The sequence below is a fragment of the Cnephaeus nilssonii genome (assembly GCF_951640355.1).
Source record: "Cnephaeus nilssonii genome assembly, chromosome: 24".
NCBI classification, from domain to species: Eukaryota; Metazoa; Chordata; class Mammalia; order Chiroptera; family Vespertilionidae; genus Cnephaeus; species Cnephaeus nilssonii.
The window spans coordinates 2,989,631-3,010,646 of record NC_137095.1 but is presented as its reverse complement, the minus strand read 5'-3'; the positions used below and the strand labels follow the sequence as shown (position 1 = coordinate 3,010,646).

Here is a 21,016-nt window from a genome sequence, read left to right as displayed (position 1 = left end):
CAGGAGGCAGCCCATCAAATGATTCTCTCTCATCATTGATGTTTCTATCTCTTCTTCTCCCTTCCTCTCTGAAATCAATAAAGAAATATATATTTTTTTAAAAATTGGCAAAATTTTCTGACCAGACTTTTCAACCAAAGAGATAAAGGCGGTGTAAATCAATGCATAAAGAAATGTTCACCATAAAACTGTCTTAAGGGAATGGGTTTAAAACAAAACAAGTTAACACTATACTGATTTTCTGGTCTGCAATTTAAAAATATCAAATATTGCATGAGCTCACAGGGATAAATAAAAACTAGAATTTTCATCATTGTGGGTGTCTGGAAAGGCAAAGAGAATAACCATTTTAGTTCAAAGTTCTGCATGTCTTAAAAAGTAAAACCCTCACCTACACTACAACAGTTAGATAAGTAAAACATACATTTACATAAAGAACTGAACCCAATATTCCCTGAAAATTCATTTATAATACCCCAAACCTGGAAATAACAAAAACCATAGTCAGATCAATAGACAAAGTGGTTATTGACAGAACACAGTACTACTCAGCAATAAAAAATAATAAACTTTTCACATAAGAATTAGAGTTCAATCACAAAATAACTGTGTAGCATGAAAGAGTTCAATATTTGTCAAGGTTTACACAAATTATAGTGTTTATAATAATATGGAAAATATGAACTAATCTTTTCACGAAAGGAAAATGAGTGACTGTATTTAGAGCCGGGAAGGCAGTAAGAAAGATTACAAAAGGGCAGGAGGTAAATTTAGGGTGTACTAAAGAAGGTTTAGAGTTGTTGGTATGAAAATTAATACAATAGTTAGTAAATAATAACACCAAGAATAATCTCTCCCCTGGCCATTGCACTTAAGTTGGTTGGGCAGCATCCCTTGCCCTGAAAGCTCACTGGTTCCAGTCCAGGTCAGGGCACACGCTTACCTGGATGCTTTAATCTCTTAAAGGAAACATTAAGAATTAAGACGCTGCCCTGCTCAGGGGTCTCAGTGTGTTGGAGCATCCTCCCGTAAAGCGTACCCCCCAAAACTGATGGCTTGTTTGATTCATGCTAAGGGAACTTAACTAACGAGTTTGCAAATTAAATTCTTGTTCACAAAGACAAGGAGGAGGCAATTGATCCATGTTTCCTTTTTTATCGATGATTCTTCTTTTTTCTTTTCTTTCTCTCTCTCTCCCCTTTCTCTTTCTCTCTCTCTCTCTCTCTCTCTCTCTCTCTCTCTCTCTCTCTCTCTCATTAATAAACAATTCCCTGGGACAGAATTTTTAAAAATAAGCTGTATATGTTTCAAGTACAAATGGTTAAATCTAAACCTCTATCTCTAGAAGAAAAAAGATGGCGACCGGCAGGAAGGTAGGGAGAGAGAGAGTGTGAGTGAGGAACCCATAGAGGAGAGTGTAGATGTGTGTGGTGTGTGTGTGTGTGTGTGTATGAGATAGGGTCAGTTAGATTCTGCAGGTCTTCCAAGGGGCTCCCTAACTGGGCAGTCCTAGACGGCGCAGCCCCGCGCACAAAGCGGACACTTCTCGGCGGCTGGTGCGGACGCAGAGACCATGCCATCTTGAGAAACAGAGCTGCCTGAGACTCGGATCCTGGCTTCTGACACAAACCAGGACCCTGCAGCCACCGGGGACAGAGAACTGTTATCACAGCTTCAGACAAACAAACAAGAATCCAGACTTCCCGGCAGATTTCCGTGAGTCAAAGAGCCTATCCCCCTCCTCGCAGGCGCTGATAGCGCCATAGTAACTGATAGACCCGCCCCTCCCCCATGCTGCTGAGAGCCCACAGGCGCGCGGAAAGCGCCATAGTAACTGATAGACGCGCCCTTTGCCCAAGCTGCTCACAGGCGCGCACAGACAGCGCCATAGTAACTGATAGACCCGCCCCTGGCCCAAGCTGCCGAGCTTTGCGCAGGGACGCGCTCCCTCTTAGGGAACTTGGCGCGCGCTCGCGCACGGGACAGAAGCAGCTCCCCGTCTGGGAAATCTGTCAGTGCGCACAGAGGGCTCCACTTCGGAGATTTTGGGGGAATTTGGCTCGCGGGTCACAGCTCCCCCTTCGGAGATTCTTAAGAGCATCCACAGAGGGGCTTCCCTTTGGGGAATTTGGCGCGCAGGACGGACTCCGCCCCCCTTCTGGGACTTTGGGAGAGTGCACTGAGCCGGCTCACCTTCAGGTTTTTAAGAATGTGCGCTCTAGCCGGTTTGGCTCAGTAGAGAGAGCACACACAGGACGCAGCTCCACTTCAGGGAATTTGGCATGCCGGACACAGATGCCTGGGATCCCTGACTCACAGCGCATTCACACTAAGAGCCAGCGACCCCAATTGTTGGTGCGTGCACACACAGGGACCCTGATTCTCAACGAGAAACCGCACAAGGCAACAGAGACTTTGACACTCGAGTCTTGGTGCAGACACAGGGAAACTCTGACTCCTGGCACATGCTAAGGATCTCATTCTCGGCACATACCAACAGTGTGGTGCAGACAGGGCCCCTGATTCTAAATGTGCACACGAGACCACACAGAACACTGGGGACACTGATCCTGGGCAAGTCTGGTTCCCACCAACCAAAGACAGCCACACGTCCTAGTGTCAGAGCACTACAGTGAAACTAGGGTGGAGCGAAGTCCCCACAGCACACGGCCCAGGTCCACGCAAACAGAAGCTTGAGCTTTCTGGTAATAGCCAGAATGGGGAAACGAAATAACTCACAGAGGAAAGAAAATGTGGAGTCGCCAAGAAAGGAAATTAGTGAAAATGAAGCTTGCAACATGACCGAAAAGGAGTTCAGAGTAATGGTCATGGAATTTATACATCGGATGGATGAGAAAATCAACAACTTATGCAAGAATCAGGAAGAAATGAAAAGTGATATAGCTACAATCAAAAACACCATGGAAAGTTTCAACAGTAGACTACAAGAAGCAGAGGACCGAATTAGTGAGTTAGAAGATCAGGTACAGAAACAAGCTCAAGCTGAACAGCAATTGGAGAAAAAAATTAAAAAGCAGGAGGAAAGCCTAAGGGAGCTTCGGGACAACATGAAACGAAGTAACATGCGTATAATAGGGCTGCCAGAAGGACAAGAAGAGCAGCAGGGATTAGAAAATCTATTTGAAGAAATAATGACAGAAAACTTCCCGGATATGGGAAAGATAAAAGTTACGCAAGTAAAGAGAGTCCCAAGCAGGATCAACCCCAAAAGACCCACACCAAGACATGTCATAATTTCAATGGCAAATATAAATGATAAAGAGAGAATCCTAAAGGCGGCAAGAGAGAGACAGAGAGTTACCTACAAAGGAACACCCGTCAGATTGTCAAATGATTACTCAACAGAAACACAACAAGCTAGAAGTGAATGGAAGGAGGTATACAAAGTGTTGCAAAGCAAAGGACTGAATCCAAGAATACTATATCCAGCAAGACTATCAATCAAAATTGAAGGGGAAATCAGGAGCTTTGCAGACAAAAAAAGCCTCAGGGAGTTTATCACCACCAAACCAGCAATGCAAGAATTGCTAAAGGGAATACTGTAAAAAGAAGAAATAAACAGGTAAGAAGGAATACAGACACAAAAATAGATATGACTGCAAACAAATACCTTTCAGTAATAACTTTAAATGTAAACGGACTAAATGCTCCAATCAAAAGACATCGAGTAGCTGAATGGATAAAAAAACACGACCCATATATATGCTGTCTACAAGAGACCCACCTCAGAACAAGAGACTCACACAGATTGAAAGTGAAGGGATGGAAAAATATCTTTCAGGCAAATGGAAATGAAAAAAAAGCTGGGGTAGCAATACTTATATCTGACAAAATAGACCTCAAAGTAAATGCCATAACAAGAGATAAGGAAGGCCACTTCATAATACTAAAGGGAGAAATCCAACAAGAAGAAATAATTCTGGTAAACATATACGCTCCCAATATAGGAGCACCCAAATACATAAAAAAACTCCTGGAGGATATCAAGGGAGAGATTAATAGCAACACAATCATAGTAGGAGACTTTAATACCCCACTATCACCACTGGACAAATCCTCTAAACAAAAAATCAGCAAAGAAACAGCAATCCTAAATGACTCACTAGACCAGATGGAATTAATTGACATCTTCAGAACATTTCACCCCAAAGCCACAGAATATACATTCTTCTCAAGTGCACATGGGTCATTTTCAAAGATAGACCATATGCTGGGTCACAGGCAAAGTCTCTTCAAATTCAAGAAGATAGAAATTATATCAAGCATCTTCTCAGATCACAGTGGCATAAAACTGGAAATCAACTACAATAAATACAATCCAAAGAAATCAAACACATGGAGACTAAACAGCATGCTATTAAACAAGGACTGGGTCACCAGAGAGATCAAGGAAGAAATAAAAAACATCATGGCAACAAATGACAATGAAAACACAACAATCCAAAATCTATGGGACACAGCGAAAGCAGTCTTGAGAGGGAAGTTCATAGCTCTACAGGCCTATTGCAAAAAACAAGAAACAATGGTAATAAATTACTTAACCCTACAACTCAAAGAGCTAGAAAAAGAGCAGCAAGAAAAGCCCAGTGTAACCAGAAGGAAGGAAATAACAAAGATCAGAGCGGAGATAAATGACATAGAGACCAAAGAAACAATACATAAGATCAACAAAACCAAGAGCTGGTTCTTTGAAAGGATAAACAAGATTGATGGACCTCTAGCCAGGCTCACCAAGAAGCAAAGAGAGAGGACCCAAATAAACAAAATCAGAAATGAAAGGGGTGAAATAACAACAGACCCTTCTGAGATACAAAGGATTGTTACAAAATACTACGAACAACTCTATTCCAACAAACTGGACAATCTGGAGAAAATGGACATATTCCTAGAAAAATATAACCTTCCAAAAATCAATCAAGAAGAATCTAAACAGCTCAATAGGCCAATAACTATGGACGAAATTGAAGCAGTCATCAAAAAGCTTCCGGCAAACAAAAGCCCGGGGCCTGATGGCTTCACAGGAGAGTTTTACCAAACATTCAAGGAAGAACTAAAACCTATCCTCCTCAGACTATTCCAAAAAATTCAAGTGGAAGGAACACTTCCAAGCTCCTTCTATGAAGCCAGCATCACCCTAATACCAAAACCAGATAAAGACAACACAATGAAAGAGAATTACAGACCAATATCCCTCATGAACATAGATGCCAAAATCCTCAACAAAATTCTAGCAAATCGGCTCCAGCAGTACATCAGAAAGATCATACACCATGACCAAGTAGGATTTATCCCAGGAATGCAAGGATGGTACAATATCCGCAAATCAATAAACGTGATACATCACATAAACAAATTGAAAGATAAAAATCACATAGTCATATCAATTGATGCAGAAAAAGCATTTGACAAAATCCAACACCCTTTCTTGATAAAAGCTCTCAACAAGGTGGGAATAGATGGCTCATACCTCAACATAATAAAAGCGATATATGATAAACCCACAGCAAACATCATACTCAATGGACAAAAACTAAAGACATTTCCCCTAAGAACAGGAACAAGACAGGGATGCCCACTCTCACCACTCCTGTTTGACATAGTACTGGAAGTATTAGCCATTGCAATTAGACAAGAAGAAGAAATAAAAGGCATCCAGATTGGAAAAGAACAAGTAAAGCTGTCTTTATTTGCAGACGACATGATCTTGTACATAAAAAATCCGGAAGACTCCGTCAAAAAACTAATAGACTTAATAAATGAATTCGGCAATGTAGCAGGATACAAAATTAACGCCAAGAAATCTATGGCCTTTCTATACACCAATAGTGAACTTACAGACAGAGAGACTAAAAAGGCAATCCCATTTACCATCGCACCAAAAAAATTAAGATACCTAGGAATAAACTTAACTAAGGAGGTAAAAGACCTATACACGGAAAACTACAGGACACTGAAAAAAGAGATAGAGGAAGACGTAAACAGATGGAAGAACATACCATGTTCATGGATTGGTAGAATCAACATCATTAAAATGTCCATACTACCCAAAGCAATCTATAGATTCAATGCACTCCCCATTAAAATACCAACGGCATATTTCACAGACCTTGAAAGAACTCTCCAAAAATTCATCTGGAATAAAAAAAGACCCCGAATAGCCACAGCAATCCTGAGAAAGAAGAATAAAGTAGGAGGGATCTCAATACCAGATTTCAAGCTGTATTACAAAGCCACTGTTCTCAAAACAGCCTGGTACTGGCACAAGAACAGACATATAGATCAATGGAACAGAATAGAGAATCCAGATATTGACCCAAACCACTATGCTCAATTAATATTTGACAAAGGAGGCATGAACATACAATGGAATAAAGACAGTCTCTTCAATAAATGGTGTTGGGAAAATTGGACAGATACATGCAAAAAAATGAAGCTTGATCACCAACTTATGCCATACACAAAAATAAACTCAAAATGGATACAGGACTTAAACATAAGACGGGAAACCATAAAAATACTAGAGCAATCCACAGGCAGCAAAATGTCAGACATATGCCAAAAGAAATTCTTCACTGGCACTGCCCCTAGGGCAATGGAAGCTAAAGAGAAAATTAACAAATGGGACTACATCAAAATAAAAAGCTTTTTCACAGCAAAAGAAACCATCAACAAAACAACAAGAAGGCCCACTGCATGGGAGAACATATTTGCAAATGCTAGCACTGATAAAGGTTTAATCTCCAACATCTACAGGCAGCTTATACAACTTAATAAAAGGAAGGTAAATGATCCAATAAAAAAATGGGCAACAGACCTAAATAGAATCTTTTCAAAAGAAGACAGAAGGAAGGCCAAGAGACACATGAAAACATGCTCAACGTCACTAATTATCCGAGAGATGCAAATCAAAACAACAATGCGGTACCATCTCACACCTGTCAGAATGGCTATCATCAACAAATCAACAAACGACAAGTGTTGGCGAGGATGCCGAGAAAAAGGAACCCTCGTGCACTGCTGGTGGGATTGCAGACTGGTGCAGCCACTGTGGAGAACAGTATGGAGTTTCCTCAAAAAACTGAAAATGGAACTCCCATTCGACCCAGTAATCCCACTCCTGGGAATATATCCGAAGAAACTAGAAACACCAATTAGAAAGGATATATGCACCCCTATGTTCATAGCAGCACAATTAACCATAGCTAAGATTTGGAAACAGCCTAGGTGCCCGTCAGCAGATGACTGGATCAGAAAACTGTGGTACATCTACACAATGGAATACTATGCTGCCATAAAAAAAGAAGGAATTCTCATCATTTGCAGCAACCTGGGAGGAATTGGAGAACATTATGTTAAGTGAAATAAGTCAGTCAATGAAAGAAAAATACCACATGATCTCACTCATGTATGGATAATAAAGAACATTATAATCTTGAACAAAAAGATAGATACAGAGACAGTAAAGCATCAAACAGACTGTCAAATTACAAGGGGAAGGTTAGGGAGAGGTGGGGGAGATAAGAGATCAATCAAAGGACTTGTATGCATGCATATAAGCATAACCAATGGATGCAAAACTCTGGGGGGTGGGGGCATATATGGGAGGGGGGTGTGGGGAGGGCAATGGTAAGATATGTACACATATAATACCTTAATAAAAAAAAATAAAATAAACCTCTATCTCTAGAACAGTTCTCAGAATCATCTGAACTCAGTGGAAGTCTGTCTCCTTTCATGTAAGAGGCTAAAAGAATAAATATCTTGGATTTCTGAAAACAAAAGCAAACAAAAAACACACACACTATTAGTGTCAAAGTCATGACCCCCACCTTGTTTTTATTTAAGCCCATAAATCTGATGGTTTCTTTATGTTTTTAACTTCGGTTAGTCTTTGAGTGATAAAAATTAACTTCCCCACGGGAGAAGCTGTTACTGAGGGATTCCAACATAACTTTATTTATTTATTTAAAATATATTTTATTGCTTTTTTACAGAGAGAAAGGGAGAGGGATAGAGAGTTAGAAACATCAATGAGAGAGAAACATAAATAAGCTTCCTCCTGCATATCCCCTACTGGGGTTGTGCCCGCAACCAAGGTACATGCACTTGACCGGAATCGAACCTGGGACCTTTCAGTCCGCAGGCCGACGCTCTATCCACTGAGCCAAACCGGTTAGGGTTCCAACATAACTTTAGACACTGGAGTGAGCAGAGCCCATGGTGAACTAGAAACTGTGCTTTCCCCAGTGAGACCCCTGTTTTTTTTTGTTTGTTTGTTTGTTTTTGTTTTAAATATTTTATTGATTTTTTTACAGAGAGGAAGGGAGAGGGATGGAGAGTTAGAAACATTGATGAGAGAGAAACATCGATCAGCTGCCTCCTGCACCCCCCGCACTGGGGATGTGCCCGCAACCAAGGTACATGCCCTTGACCGGAATCGAACCTGGGACCCTTCAGTCCGCAGGCCGACACTCTATCCACTGAGCCAAACCGGTCAGGGCGAGACCCATGTTTTAATGCCTATAAATACAGCCAGTGACACAGGAGGCACCAGTCAGCCAACTTGCCGTCTTTCTTAAAGCAGAGAATCCTCCGGGGATCACATGGAGGCTGGTGCTGGGATTGGAAAGATGACTTCCTGAGACAGATGTATTGTAAGTGTCTAAGGCTCCTCAGGATCTCACATAGTATTCCATCTATTGCATATCCTGCCCCATTACTGTGTCCTCCAGCCAGTTTTTTGAAATTCTGTGGAAGCTGACCATCATCACTGTCTCCTTGTACATTTCTGTGTTTGTCATTTTCCTCTGGAGAGCTATCCTTGTGGTGAGTAAACTAAAGCACCTTCCAGATGCACTTTTACTCCTAAATAAGCAAACGTGTTTAAGCTCATGGATTCTTCATGTGCATTCAGGGCTGTAAATTTCCCGCTGGCAATGATTTTTCTGAAGGGGCTGCCCATCAGCCCTTCTGAAGGCAGGAAATTGTCAACTACTACTAACCTAGACTTCACTTAATGTATTATTAAATGCTTAGACTTAAAGAACACTGGTGGAGGATGTTAACAATAGTACATATGGTAAAAATTGAGAAAAAGTATATTGTTTTTAGAATTCAAAAGCAAGTGTTCCATATGGCAAAGAAGTCACTGGAGTCATTGAGGAATGAGTGAAATTCAAACATATGTGTTAGAGGCTGCACTATCCTCCTATTGGTTAGGATAATGAATTAACTTTACGGTAGACAAAAATCCTGAGCAGATATTTTAACAAAGAAGATAAAGACAATGTAAAGAAATGCATAGGAAATGATCACCATCAAACATTTTTACAGAAATGGAATGAAAACAAAAGCAAGTTAACAATACTCGACGATAGGACTAGTATTTAAAAAGATTAACCTTCACATGTGCTGGCAGGGTTGTAGAAAAATGGAATTTTCATTACTGTGGGTGGGTCGGGAGGCAACGTGATTGACCATTTTAGATCACAGTTGCCCAGATGTTAAAATATAACACATTCACTGACACTGGAACAGTTTGGTAAGTAACACATACACCTGTAGAAAGAACTCAACACAATATTCCCAACTGTTTTATTTATAAAACCCCAAACATAGAATTCACTGAAACCATAGGCAGCTCAATAGTTAAAGTGGTTACCCATAGAATACAATATTTCCTGGAAATAAATATTTACATAAACATTAGTGTCGAATCTCAAAATATCTGTGTAGCATGAAGGAAGCCAGTGTTTCTTAAAGAGAATACACCTTTTAGTACCCACAAAATTATGAAAAATGTGAACTACTCTATTGTACAGGAAGGTCAATCAATGCCTGCATGGAGGGCTGGAGGCAGAAAGATTACAAAAGGACTGGAGGTAAATACAGAGTGTGGCAAAGTAGGTTTAACGTTGTTGCTACTGAAAATAATACAATAATTAATAAAGAAGAACACAAAATATAAACTCTCCATGGCCAGTGTGCCTCATTTTCTTGGGTGTGATCACATTAACGGAAAACCACTAGTTTGATTCCAGGTCAGGGCACAGGCCCAGGTTGTGGGCTGGATGCCCAGAATTGGGCATGCAGGAGGCAGCTGATCAATGATTCTCTCTCATTGATATCTCTCCCTTTCTCTCTCTCTGAAATCATAAAAGTATATCATAAAAAAAAAACTATTGCCATCAAATTCAATAGGAATGCTGACTACATACAAAAGACATCCTGGGACAGATTGCAGGGTCATCCTTCCTCTACCTTTGACTTCTTGCCTGTTGAGCAACTACATTATGTGAACACCCTAGAGCGGCCAGGGAATACACAACACCATTTGGTTATTCTGCCAATGACCTCAGCTACACGGAACAGTTTTGGAGGTCCTGTAATGTCTGCACATAAAGGCCACACAAGCCACAGGCCCCAGACCATCTGTGGCCTTATGTTCAGAAGAGGCACTTATCATCGAATTTCCTGCAGGCTTCCCCACTCACTCTTGAAACAGTGTTTCTGTCCTCATTGTGGTTCCACCTCAGAGACTTACAACAAATGACACCAGCCAATGAAATGTCATACTTCCTGGCACATGTCTCCTTTGCAGTACATGGAGAGCAGGTTCCCTAAACATTGCTGAGGCTTATGTAGTACATACTGTGAACAGAGAACATGATTCATATTGGTCACAGAAGCAGAGCAAAGGTCTCATCTTAAGACAGACCTTTGCCTTCACCAATAATCGAGGCACTAGGCTGAAAATTAAATGCACAAAGTCACGTAGCCTTTCCTTTAAGGCCACGGGCCGCAATAAGTAATAAGCCAACATTGGACAGAAAGTGATTTCCGAAAAAAAAAAAAAAAAAGAAAGTGATTTCCGGACATTATGTTGTCCCTTTCAAACCACATACACTTTTGGATAAACATAATATCTATTCATCTCTACATGCTGAAAGATCACATTTGTGTTTGCAAATCACCTGTGGCAATGAATAAAATCAAAATTAAAGGTACAAATGTAAAAATACCTTTAAAAAGATTCCAAACTGGAGCACAGGAGAACAAGGGGTTTGCAGGTTGGCGAATAAGAATCCCCCCAAATTTATCAAAGCATAATGTGAGTACCACTATGTCCCTGAAAGAGGTGGCACTTCTTAGCTGAGAAGGGGTGCTCAGGATGAATCCTGGGTTAGGTCCATTTTCTCGTCACAGAGAAATGAATGAAGATACTGCCAAGAGCGAGGAGGAACCATAATTACTTCCAGCAGAAGTGAGAACACAGAATACATTCCCCTGGGAATCCAGGGATGGTTACCGATGCTCACTCCTCAGGTGAGTCAGGTGTTAGAGGTGAAATCTCTTCAGTGACAAAGAGACAGTGACATCATTTGGGTGGTAGGTCTGGGCATGTTAGCAAGTACAATGCAGCTCCTTCAAGTCTCACGTGTACCTCAAATTTATGAGGAATCTAGCAGAGTGTATGTTCCCATAACAGGGGTTTATATTCATGGAAAGGGTCTCATAGACCCCCTTAAGTGTTCTTATAATTAGTGAGAAAAATAAACCGTTCCCTGCACATTTATGGCTTTTCTCCAGTGTGAACTCTGCAGTGTTTAGTGAGGGCAGCCCTTTCCCTGAAATGCTTCCCACATTCACTACACTCATATGGCGTTTCTCCAGTGTGAACTCTGTGGTGTCTAGTGAAGTTAGACCTTTGTCTGAAATGTTTACCATATTCACTACACTCATATGGCTTTTCTCCAGTGTGAACTCTGTGGTGTACAGTGAGGTCAGACCTTTGAATGAAGGACTTCCCACATTCACTGCACTTACACTGCTTTTCTCTAATGTGAACTCTGTAGTGTGTGTTTTTTTTAATATATTTTATTGATTGTTTACAGAGAGGAAGAGAGAGGGATAGACAGTTAGAAACATCGATGAGAGAGAAACATCGATCACCTGCCTCTTGCACACCCCCTACTGGGGATGTGCCCACAGCCAAGGTACATGCCCTTGACCGGAATCGAACCTGGGACCCTTGAGTCCGCAGGCCGACGCTCTATCCACTGAGCCAAACCGGTTTCGGCAACTCTGTTGTGTTTAATGAGAGCACGGCTTTCTCTGAAGACCTTCCCACAATCAGTACACTCACAGGGCTTTTCTACAGTGTGAACTCTCCCATGTTGTAGGTGGTTAAAGTTTTGTCTGAAGACTTTCCCACATTTATTAGACTCATTAATCATATCTCCAGAGCAGAGACCTTTCTGATAAGCAACTTTCTGTTTCTGGCTGGCAGCTGTTTCACATGCAACCCACTGGTGATGTCTTTTTCCACGGAGACATTCCTGTGAACTCTCATTGTTACTGTGTGGCTCCTCAGTGTTAAGAGTGGCCTGATGCTGGAGAAGCCCTGTGGTGGCTGGGGAGTCCACCCCAACCTCAGTACTAGCTTCAGGCACCCCAGAGAAGTAGAACCAGCAAGTTGTCACACACGAAGCACTCTCCATATCTTCTTTCCAGGGCTTCTCTCCACAGGCATCCTTCTGCTGCTGGTGAGGGTTTGCACTGAAACACAAGTCTCTCACACATGCATCACCTAAGAACACATTCTTCTCAAAGTATGCCACTTGTAACTCAGTCAGGTGCAAAATATCTTTTAACACCGAGAAGCACGGCTTACACAGATGGGTCCTCTGGGTGGCTGCAGCTGTCTTGGAAGCCCTGACCTGAGAGTCTCCTACAGATACACTGTGCTCAGAATAGGCCTCCCCATCATCCATTTTATGCCAAGGACCTGAAAACAGAGGAATGATGTGGAAATGAATGCTGACTGTGGTGACAGAGGGAAGTCCCATTATAAAACTGTTTTGCCCACTGCATGGGAGAACATATTTGCAAATGCTAGCACTGATAAAGGGTTAATCTCCAACATCTACAGGCAGCTTATGCAACTTAATAAAAGGAAGATAAATGATCCAATAAAAAAATGGGCAACGGACCTAAACAGAATATTTTCAAAAGAAGACAGAAGGAAGGCCAAGAGACACATGAAAACATGCTCAAAGTCACTTATTATCCGAGAGATGCAAATCAAAACAACAATGAGGTACCATCTCACACCTGTCAGAATGGCTATCATCAACAAATCAACAAACGACAAGTGTTGGCGAGGATGCCGAGAAAAAGGAACCCTCGTGCACTGCTGGTGGGAATGCAGACTGGTGCAGCCACTGTGGAGAACAGTATGGAGTTTCCTCAAAAAACTGAAAATGGAACTCCCATTTGACCCAGTAATCCCACTCCTGGGAATATATCCAAAGAAACTAGAAACACAAATCAGAAAGGATATATGCACCCCCATGTTCATAGCAGCACAATTTACAATAGCTAAGATTTGGAAACAGCCTAGGTGCCCGTCAGCAGATGACTGGATCAGAAAACTGTGGTACATCTACACAATGGAATACTATGCTGCCATAAAAAAGAAGGAATTCTCATCATTTGCAGCAACCTGGATGGAATTGGAGAATATTATACTAAGTGAAATAAGCCAGTCAATGAAAGAAAAATACCACATGATCTCACTCATTTATGGATAATAAAGAACATTATAAACTGATGAACAAAAAGATAGTTACAGAGACATTAAAGCAACAAATAGACTTTCAAATTACAGGGGGAAAGTTAGGGAGAGGGGGGGTAGATAAGAAATCAACCGAAGGACTTGTATACATGCATATAAGCATAAACAATGGACGCAAAACTCTGGGGGGTGAGGGCATGTGTGGGTGTGGGGTGGGGGGGTAATGGTAAGATATGTACACATATAATACCTCAATAAAAAAAAAATAAATAAATAAATAAATAAAAAATAAAAAAAATAAAAAAATAAAACTGTGTTGCACATAATACATTGGTCTCATGCAATTGGCTGAAAATAAAAGACCTGACAGATGAACTAATAAGATGCAACTGTGAAGTTCTTGACCACTGAAGATCACAAAACAAGAGAGACTTCAACAGAAATAGAGCCAAAACCTGGCAAGCACCACACGGAAGAGGAGCGGACTGTCCAGCTCATTCTGCTGCTAACAGCATTCAGTATATTCTCTGCTGGTGACATGGGCAAGCTGTGCAGAAGGTTGGTTACAAGTAAAATTTAATAAACAAGTAGCAGGTGTTTCAGGGGTATTTGAGCATGTATGTGCTCCTTATAGCACTTGCATAGGTCCATGTAGTAGTATACTGCAGAAAGAGATATGCAGAGGAATAGGTGATGTAAAAAGGACACAAAGGTGAAGGTAGACAATGCTAGGAAGTCACCAATGAAATAACAAGTCAGCAAAGTGTCAAGTGTGGAAAAGAAAGGTACAAATGAGGTGTGGCCATTGGAACCTGCACCAAACACTCTTGTACAGGAGCAGGTTCTCGGTATAATCTGAACACCATCCTTATGTCACACTTCCCCTCAGTTGCTACTCAGCCGGGCTAAGCATCCTCTAGGACCATCCTGTACGTTCACCCTGGAGAAACCCAGGGTTCTCCCTGCACCTTCTGTTCTAGAAGTATGAACAAACTAAATATTCTGAGTATCAATGAAAAGACAACAGAGGTGAGCAGCTATCACTTGCCCATAGCATTCAGCCTGCAATGGTATCCAGGGAAGGTATACTTCAAACAATGATTGGAGGGTCTTACAAGAACAGCCCCTGGTTCATGTATGTAAAGAAGATAACTGACACAGGGTCTTTATCGACAGGAAAGGTGCAGAATTGGAAGCCATGGATCTGGATAGAGTCACCCTCCCTGGAGTGGAAGAGAAGGAGGGACCCATTAAGCAGTCTGTAAGACTGCTGACACCCAGACACTTCCTGCAGTTTCTGAGGCAACTGGTGTCAGGGAAGTTCATGAAGTCTATTGCTCAGGGCTCTCTGCACAGCTCAGCACTGGCAGCCACAGCCCATTTGACAAGACAGTGGGGGAAATTACCTGAGCCCATGGTCTGTCTTTGAGAGAGAGAGTGCTATGTCTGGGGAAAAAATAAAGAGTGGGCATCACCTCAGGACACTAGGAGAGATGTGAGGGTCTTACCTACGAATGATACAAGTGCAAACACTTCCAGCGTCACATCACAGTACAGACGTCTCTGAGCCTCATCAAGGATCTCCCACTCCTCCTGAGAGAAGGCAATGGCCACGTCCTCAAAGTTCATATCCTGTCACAATGGGCACAGCACATCCCATGATAAGATTCTCTGTTGAGATTCCAAGTCTGCCATACTACCCACCCAGCTCATGCATATGCTCCCCTACTCCCCACATTAGAGAAGAAAGCAGCCCTTGGTCCCATTAAAGTCAATCTCTCCTTATATTCTTACTGATGCTGTGTCTTCCCACCACAATAAAGGCAGATGAACAGATACAAGTTACCTGTGCCCTCATCCTCAAATAGGAGTCACAGTGCCCACTTTAAATAATAGTTGGTGTCAGGAACATAGGGTAGGAGGAGATGTTGCACATAATGGGAATGTGATGGATTTGACTCTGGTCTTGTCACGCAATACCCATGTTGTCCTCCAAATTGTCCCTCCAAGACACCAAACAACATAGCAATGCCCATTGCACTTCTGACTCCAATCCCAGTTTGCTGAGGCCATCACTCTGCATTACCCGCTGTCCATAGTTCTGTGATCCACACTTGTCTCACACAGCTTCATTCCCAGAGGCACAACTTCACTGGTAACACAAATGAGCCATGATGAGGACAGGGTGTTTTCTAATCAGCTTCTTTCTGAAAATTGTAGTTCACCACCTCTGTAATACATTTCTCTCTCACCTTTCTCTCTTCTCCTTTTCCCATGTCGGTGGGGATTTTCAAGTGCAGGTGACCCTGATGTATGCTGTCTCATTCCTAGTGTTCACTGGGTCAGCCCTCAACAAGAAATGGCAGGTGGGCACATATATGGCCTCTAAGCTCTACACTTGTCATGTAGCATCATAGCAAACCATCCTGTTAGAAATTATCCTAAAATTCCCCATATCATATCATAAAGACACCATCAGAAATGGACTCCCCTTTCATTCATTTGTACGTCATTGTTAGTGTCCAGCCGCTTTGCTTTTAGTCCCAGGGACCACACTGATGTCATCATCCCCTGTGTGTGACTGTGCAGCTCAGCCCGGGTTCCCCACCTGCCACACTGACATAGAGGGCACCTCCCATACTGTTCTCTGGGTCACTGCATGCTCTGCCCTCAAGAGAACCTTGGCTGCTTGTCCTCACAGGTCCCTAGGCTGTGCTGGTGCTCAGATGTGTGCTAATTCAACTGGAGACCTTCCGGATGTCCTTCTGGACAAAGCTGGGGGTTTGGCTGGCCTGCAAACAACACACAAATCGCCCTCAGCCCCTGGCCCTGGGTGACTACACGCCCCCAGCAGGTACCCTCAACCCAATGGGTGCGTGACCAGCCTGCAAATGGTCCTCAGCCCCTAGCCTGGTCCGGCCATGACCCCCATCGGAGACCCTTATCCCGATGGGGGCGTGGCTGGCCTGCATACTGCCCCAGTTCCTCACTCAGTCTGGCACCACCCCAAGTGGGTACCCCCACCCCAATGGGGACATGGCCAGCTTACAAACCACCCCAGGCCCCTCTCCCAGGCCGCCCCCGCACCCCAAGTGAACCCCTACCCTGAACCAGGACCTTCTGCAGGGCAGATCAGCCGGCCCTCACCCATGCACCAAGCCCCTATCTATACTAATAAAAAGGTAGTATGCTAGTTAGACCAGGAGACATTCCGGACATCCTTCCAGACAAAGCCATGGTGGCGGGGCTAAGGCAGAGGCAGGAGGGGTGATCAGGCCAGGAGGGGAGGGCATTTGCAGGTGATCAGGCACGCAGGGGGGGCCAGTTGGCTGACAGCGGGGGGCAGTTGGGGGCAAGCAGGCTGGCAGGGGGACAGTTGGGGGCAAGCAGGCCAGCAGGGGGGGGAAGTTGGGGGTGAGCAGGCAGGCGGGAGGCGGGGGCAGTTGGGGGTGAACAGGCCGGCGGGGAGGGCCAGTTGAGGGTGAGAAGGTCAGCGGGGCTGAATTGTTAGGAGCGAGCAGGTCAGCAAGCAAAGTGGTTAGGGACGATCAGGCAGGCAGGCAGGTGAGCGGTTAGGAGCCAGCGGTCCTGGATTGCGAGAGGGATATCCTACTGCCGGTTTAGTCCTGATCCCACAGGGGATCCCAGATTGGAGAGGGTGCAGGCCAGGCTGAGAGACATCCCCCACCCCCATGCAGAAAATTCATGGGCCACTAGTATATATACACTGAGTGGCCAGGTAATTATGATTTCTGAATGAATAATAATCTGGCCACTCAGTATATATCCTATATAATAATCCTATATAATAAAAGGTTAATATGCAAATTGTCACCTTGACCAGGAGTTCAACCAGCAGGCATGCTGGCCAACTGCCCATGTCCCCTCCCCCTGGTCAGGCTGGCCAGACCCGCCCCATGATTGAATTCATGCACCAGGGGTCTTATATATATACACACTGAGTGGCCAGATTATTATGCATTCAGAGATCATAATAATCTGTCCACTGTGTGTGTGTGTGTCTATATATATATGTATATATATAGAGAGAGAGCAGTGATGGGCAACCTTTTGAGCTTGGTGTGTCAAACTTCGCCAAAAAACTGAACATAACTCGGGTAGTGTGACATATTGAGGAAAAAACTAACTCCAAGACTCTAGTCGCAAATATTTCATCCTCAGAAGCAGCAAATGTTTCATCTTCGGCATGTGGCCGCGTGTCATCAGAAATGGCTATGCGTGTCAGTGCTGACACGCGTGTCATAGGTTCGCCATCACTGATATACATATAAATATAAATATAAATATAAATATAAATATAAATATAAATATATATATATATATATATATATATATATATACATATATATATATATATATATATATATAGAGAGAGAGAGAGAGAGAGAGAGAGAGATCTATTTTTTGTTCCATTAATTTTATACATTCTAATAATTGATATATATATATATATTAGGACTTCGGGTTATGTCGGAGATCTGTTCCTATGGTGCGACATAATGCCATTTTCGCTGTAAGTCAAAACCCACCTACATAAGCACCTACGTCACTCACATGGCACACATACACAGCAGAAATTAAGTGAAATAGTAAAAAAAATTTTAAAGAAAAATAACAACTCCTGACCTTTACTTGTGGTAAATAAATAATAAAAAGCACAAAGCTCATACGTACATATAAGGGTAAATACTGGATAATCCTTACCTTTACTACTGTTGTTGGCTTGCACACTGGACGTAGCAAAGTGGGGAAAGACAGGCTTACACTAGGCTGCTGAGAAGAGGAGATTTGAGAGGCAGAACCTGCAGAAGATGCATGTGAAACTGGATCACGTGAGTCCGGAGAGGCAGAACCTGCAGAAGGTGCTGGAGATCTTGGGTCAGGTGAGTCTGGAGAAGCATATGAGGTAGAGGGTATGGGATCTGTTGCAGGCCTCTCCACCTTCGTAAAATAACGTTCGAGGCTAGTCTGGAAGGATACCTTTTAACACCGAGAAGCACGGCTTACACAGATGGGTGTTCTGAGTGGCTGCAGCTGTCTTGGAAGCCCTGACCTGAGAATCTCCTACAGATACACTGTGTTCAGAGTAGGCCTCCACATCATCCTTTTTATGCCAAGGACCTGAAAACAGAGGAATGATTTGCAAACACAAATGTGAACTTTCATCATGTAGAGATTAATACATACTGTGTTTATCCAAAAGTGTATGTGGTTTGAAAGGGACAACATAATGTCCGGAAATCACTTTCTGTCCAATGTTGGCTCATTACTTATTGTGGCCCTTGGCCTGAAAAGAAAGACCACGTGACTTTGTGCATTTCATTTTCAGCCTAGTGCCTCGATTATTGGTGAGGGCAAAGGTCAGTCTGAAGACGAGACCTTTGCTCTGCTTCTGTGACTAATATGAATCATGTTCTCTGTTCACAGTATGTACTACATAAGCCTCAGCAATGTTTAGGGAACCTGCTCTCCATGTCCTGCAAAGGAGACATGTGCCAGGAAGTATGACATTTCATAGGCTGGTGTCATTTGTTGTAAGTCTCTGAGGTGGAACCACAATTCGGACAGAAACACTGTTTCAATAGTGAGTGGGGAAGCCTGCAGGAAATTAGATGATAAGTGCCTCTTCTGAACATGAGGCCACACATGTTCTGGGGCCTGTGGCTTGTGTGGCCTTTATGTGCAGACATTCTCAGGACCTCCAATACTGTTTCGTGTAGCTGACGTCATTGCAGAATAATCTAATGGTGTTGTGTATTCCCTGGCCCCTCTAGGGTGTTCACATACTGTAGTTGCTCAACAGGCAAGAAGTCAAAGGTAGAGGAAAGATAACCCTGCAAACTGTCCCAGGATGTCTTTTGTATGTAGTCAGCATTCCTATTGAATTTGATGGCAATAGTTTTTTATATGATATAATTTTATGATTTCAGAGAGAGAGAGAGAGAAAGGGAGAGATACCAATGAGAGAGAATCATTGATCAGCTGCCTCCTGCATTCCCAACTCTGGGGATCCAGCCCACAACCTGGGTATGTGCCCTGACCTGGAATCAAACTAGTGGCTTCCCGTTAATGTGATCATACCCAAGAAAATGAGGCACAGTGGCCATGGAGAGTTTATATTTTGTGTTCTTCTTTATTAATTATTGTATTTTTTTCAGTAGCAACAACGTTAAACATACTTTGCCACACCCTGTATTTACCTCCAGTCCTTGTGTAATCTTTCTGCCTCCCAGCCCTCAATGCAGGCATTGATTGACCTTCCTGTACCATAGAGTCATTCATATTTTTCATTATTTTATTGGTATTAAAAGATGTATTCTCTTTAAGAAACACTGGCTTCCTTCATGCTACACAGATATTTTGAGATTTGACACTAATGTTTATGTAAATATTTATTTCCAGGAAATATTGTATTCTATGGGTAACCACTTTAACTATTGAGCTGCCTATGATTTCAGTTATTTCTTTGTTTGGGGTTTTATAAATAAAAAAGTTGGGAATATTGTGTTGAATTCTTTCTACAGGTGTATATGTTACTTACCAAACTGTTCCAGTGTCAGTGAATGTGTTATATTTTAACATCTGGGGAACTGTGATCTAAAATGGTCAATCACGTTGCCTACCGACCCACCCACAGTAATGAAAATTCCATTTTTCTACAACCCTGCCAGCACATGTGAAGGTTAATCTTTTTAAATTCGAGCCCTATCAGCGAGTATTGTTAACTTGCTTTTGTTTTCATTCCATTTCTGTAAAAATGTTTGATGGTGATCATTTCTCATGCATTTCTTTACGTTGTCTTTATCTCCTTTGTTAAAATGTCTGCTCAGAATTTTTGTCTACTTTAAAGTTAATTTATTATCCTAACCAATAGGAGGATAGTGCAGCCTCTAACACATATGTTTGAATTTCACTCATTCCTCAATGACTCTAGTGACTTCTTTGCCATATGGAATTCTTGCTTTTGAATTCTAAAAATAATATACTTTTTCTCAATTTTTACCCTCTGTACTATTTATAGCCCACTTGTACCATACACTTAAAAGTTTAATCTGCATTTTTAACATCCTCCACCAGTATTCTTTAAGTCTAAGCATTTAATAATACATTAAGTGAAGTCTAGGTTAGCAGTAGTTGACAATTCACCACATTCAAACTGTCAAAATGATGGCATTGAACATGGACATAAGTTTTTCAGTAGTACATCATTATATTTTACTAGTGACCAGGTAAATGGATGCGTGCACATTGAAATTAAATTAATCCGGAAGTGTGTGGTGGGGCGCGACTTGGTGAGATCGGCCCCACACTCCCTAGTGCCAACCTCTCACAGTCCCTCCTTGGCCAGCGGTGCTGAGGCTTGAAGGGCATCTGTGTAATGGGTGGGGTCCCTCAGCC

At 42.5% G+C, this 21,016-nt stretch overlaps 2 pseudogenes across 2 annotated transcripts in view; one reads left to right on the top strand and one right to left on the bottom strand.

The window, feature by feature from the left end:
- LOC307094820 (protein SET-like) overlaps positions 1 to 21,016 on the top strand; it is a 671,772-nt pseudogene that overhangs the window by 487,851 nt on the left and 162,905 nt on the right. The gene's annotated exons all lie outside the window — the stretch shown is intronic.
- LOC307095012 (protein SET-like) overlaps positions 1 to 21,016 on the bottom strand; it is a 35,925-nt pseudogene that overhangs the window by 13,334 nt on the left and 1,575 nt on the right. The gene's annotated exons all lie outside the window — the stretch shown is intronic.